This window comes from Vigna radiata, chromosome 4, assembly GCF_000741045.1.
Source record: "Vigna radiata var. radiata cultivar VC1973A chromosome 4, Vradiata_ver6, whole genome shotgun sequence".
Taxonomy (NCBI): domain Eukaryota; kingdom Viridiplantae; phylum Streptophyta; class Magnoliopsida; order Fabales; family Fabaceae; genus Vigna; species Vigna radiata.
This window is the reverse complement of record NC_028354.1, coordinates 8,725,113-8,729,374: the sequence shown is the minus strand read 5'-3', so window position 1 is coordinate 8,729,374 and position 4,262 is coordinate 8,725,113. Positions and strand designations below refer to the sequence as shown.

The following is a 4,262-nucleotide window of genomic DNA, read 5'->3' as shown; positions in this document are numbered from 1 at the left end:
AATAATAATAATAATAATAATAATAATAATAATAATAATAATAATAATAATAATAATAATAATAATAATAATAATAATAATAATAATAATAATAATTTCACTTTAGTGTCATGTTTCTTTTTATTGAACCCATTGCATGTAAAAGTGTAAGAACATGAATAAATTATAGATATATGTATATATTTATATTAAAAGGAGACAGGGGTGAAAACGGAATAAAAGTAAAAAGGAGGGGCCTTTTAGAAAAAAGGGGTTCATGTTCTAATATTTTTCTGTTGGTCTCCTTTTCTAAAAGCTAAAAAATTCATTCTCAATAACGACTTTCTCTCTACACCTCAAATTCTCATCTTCTCTGTCTTCTCTAACTCTCTCACACACTGACTCAGTGCATGTCTCTTTAGGTAACATCCCTATGACCACGATGTTGATAGCTACATGTTCGTTCGATTAAATTTTCAATCTCCGACCGGTGAGTTGTTCTGCCCTTTTTCTTCTGCCACCACTTCGGTGGTCTGTAGGTTTTGGCTACACCCTTGCAGTGAGAGGTGCCATAGAGAACGCTACTGTTAATTTTACTTTGTCCTGTGCGGTGCGAAAACAGGTAAGGGAAGCTAGGATATTTATTTATATAGGTTGTATAAAATATGTGCACGATGAATTCTGAACAAATTTCGGAGTGTTGGGTTGTCAAAATCTGCAGAATTTAGCTTCCCCTGCAGACAAAATTCGCTTAGCGCACAAGGGGGTGCGCTGAGCAAATTATGTGTGGCAGATTGAGTGTTTTTTATGCTTTTGACATTTTGGGAGTTCCGAACATCCGTTTTGGACGTTCTTTAGTTCGTTCTGGGGTTTTTGACCCTTCTGGAGCCAATGGTGAGGATCTCCAAGATTTTTAAATTACGTAAGTGTTAGTAATAGGCTATAAAGAAATTTGTGTTAATATGTGATGTTTCTGTGAAAATATGTAATGTCTGAGTATGTATGAGTTGTTTTTATGACATGACTAAAGATTGTGATATATCGACATGTACAATTATGAAAGGAAAATGTGGAATAGAGTTTCAAGGAGGAACTTCTTGCTGATGTTATGTTAAGTATTATGTGTGTATGAATGTATGTCCATATATTTGAATTGTGTAGCTTGAAATGCTTTGATTACGAACTCAATTGATGAAATTGAGCTTGAGCGGGACATCTCAGGGTGAGATGACTGTATGTGATGTTAGAAGGGTTGTTGGCGTTGTTTGTATAAGGTCGGGAGTTTTGAAATGGTCTGTCTATCCCTACACTCAAAGCATTGTTCATACTCATATAGGAGAACAGTGTGAGTGGTGAGAGTAGAGGGAGGTCCTCGTCTATAGTCTTGGAGTTTAGACATAGACAGATGGGGGGATTTAACTTGCATAGTGTTGGGGATGGGCCAGCTGAACTATGCAAGTGCAAAGACGACTGTAAGACCCATGAAAAATATCTATTTAAAAAAAAATTAATAGCAAATTTTAGCATTATTATTGGTAATAATAAATTTAATGAATAGAAAATATAATTAAGGTTAGAAAAATTTAAATTTATGATAGAAAATTATTAAAATTTCAAGAGGACGGGTTTAAAATTCTGAGAACTTCTTTTAGAAGGTTTTGTTTAAAAAAAATGAATAGTAAAAAGTGAATAGCAAAACGTGAATAGTAAAAACGAAAAAAAATAAATAAATAAAAATAATGAGAGGATAAGAATCTCAGAGTTGCATGATTAAGGAAGGATAAGATTTGCAAGTGGTGTTGCAAGTGGTGATTAAAATATTAATAAAATAATATTAAAATAATAAATAATATTAAAAAAATAATTTGAATAGTAAATTTTTTTTACTATAAATAGCCATGGGAGGGGAGCTTATTCTGCACAAAGAGAGGTTGAATCAAGTGAGAAATCTTGAGAACAAAGAGTTAGAAAGAAAATTTTAGAAGAGTAGAGGTTCTGGAGGGTTTTCGGGGGAACAAATTCGGAGCAAGAGATTGAGTCTGAAATAGAGGTAAGGGAAGCTAACATTTCTAAGCTTTTATATTATGATTTACTATTATTAAATCACTATTCATGTCTTGAAATTCTGTGTGAATACTGTTGATGGGATATGTGCTTGTTATATATTTATTCATATTGATTTCTTGTGTTAATATCATATGTTGTTGTTTTGAATCTGTGAATGAGAAATTGTTAATAACAAGTTGAGGAAAACTTTGGCTAAGGAAAGACCTGGTACTTAAGTTATCCATTGTGAGGCACCTCTCTTTCCTAGAAGTATACTCAATGAGTTTTTAACTAAATTCTTATCAGGCAGATTATGTACGGTTAAATTATTTTGTAATATAATAAATTTGTATGATATTTGTGATGTATGGATTTTATGATGAATTATTGTGTGTATATCCTTATTCTCTTGCACCTAAGTGGGAAGATCAGAAGATGTCTAACAGGCTTTGCCAGATTCAACTTCTTGGTTTCACATAACGTTTATATTAAAAATATTTTTTCATGGTAGCTTACCCTTACTTTTTGTGTTTGTGTCGGAAAATTATATTTTTGCGATGATCGTATAACGTATATGTTATATGGGAGCAGATAGAGGAATGTCGTCTAATCCAGTTCAAGTGAAGATAGAGACAGAAGAATAGTTGATAAAAGTCTGAGTTATCTTTATAGATGAGAAGTTGAAATCTGAGTTTAAAATGTGTAATTAACATGAAATCCTTTATATTTCCTTATGGAAGATTGTGTAAATGTTACAGTTCTTATATTACTTATATATATAAATATATAAAAAAATAAATTAAGTGTTAAATTATGGGGATGTAACATTAATGGTATCAGAGTAGTTCGTCCTTAGGATGACTTGCGGGTTGTGTGTTTGACCTGACTTTCCGTGAAGATTTTCGTCTAGGTGACATGATTTGTCATGTCTTTCTAAGTTTAAAATTGAACGTAGCCAAGTAGAAGTTTTTTTTTTTTAAAAAAAAAACGTCTATAACATCCTAACAAGTCTAACTTAGTCTAACAAAGGTAGGAAAGTGGTCATAAGCAAATACTAAGGTCAAACTCGAAATTTGACACTTAAGTACCTAAAAAGTGAGCTTTTAAGGCGAGAATTGGTCAATTCACCTAATGTAGACTTATTCTAAGGTATGTAAACATCCTAACAAGTCTAACTTAGTCTAATAAAGGAAGGAAAGTGGTGAAAAGCAAAGAATAAGGTCAAACTCGAAATTTGACTCTTAAGTACCTAAAAAGTGAGCTTTTACGGTGATAATTGCTCAATTAACCTAATGTAGACTTATTCTAAGGTATGTAAACATCCTAACAAGTCTAACTTAGTCTAATAAAGGTAGGAAAGTGGTCAAAAGCAAAGATTAAGGTCAAACTCGAAATTTGGCTCTTAAGTACCTAAAACGTGAGCTTTTAAGGTGAGAATTGGTCAATTCACCTAATGTAGACTTATTCTCAGGTAGGTAAACATCTTAAAAAGTCTAACTTAGACTACTAAAGGTAGGAAAGTGGTCAAAACCAAAGAATAAGGGCAAACTCGAAATTTGACTCTTAAATACCTAAAAAGTGAGCTTTTAAGGTCAAAAATGGTCAATTCACCTAATGTAGACTTCTTCTAATGTGTGTAAACATCTTAAAAAGTCTAACTTATTCTAATAAAGGTAGAAAAGTGGTTAAAAGCAAAGAATAATGTCATACTCAAAATTTGACTCTTAAGTACCTAAAAAGTAAACTTTTAAGGTCAAAAATGGTCAATTCAACTAATGTAGACTTATTCTAAGGTATGTAAACATCCTAACAAGTGTAACTTAGTCTAAAAAAGGTAGGAAAGTGGTCAAAAGCAAAGAATAAGGTCAAACTCGAAATTTGACTCTTAAGTACCTAAAAAGTGAACTTTTACGGTCAAAAATGGTCTATTCACCTAATGTAGACTTATTCTAAGGTATGTAAACATCCTCACAAGTCTAACTTAGTCTAAGAAAGGTAGGAAGGTGGGCAAAAGCAAAGAATAAGGTCAAACTCAAAATTTGAGTCTTAAGTACCTAAAATTTGAACTTTTAAGGTCAAAAATGGTCAATTCACCTAATGTAGACTTATTCTAAGGTATGTAAACATCCTAGCAAGTCTAACTTAGTCTAATAAAGGTAGGAAAGTGGTCAAAACCAAAGAATAAGGGCAAACTCGAAATTTGACTCTTAAGTACCTAAAAAGTGAACTTTTAAGGT

At 31.9% G+C, this 4,262-nt stretch overlaps 1 protein-coding gene across 1 annotated transcript in view; it reads right to left on the bottom strand.

Moving 5' to 3' along the window:
• The window catches only part of LOC106758322, a 57,025-nt gene that overhangs the window by 48,891 nt on the left and 3,872 nt on the right, over positions 1 to 4,262 (bottom strand). The window lies entirely within an intron of this gene.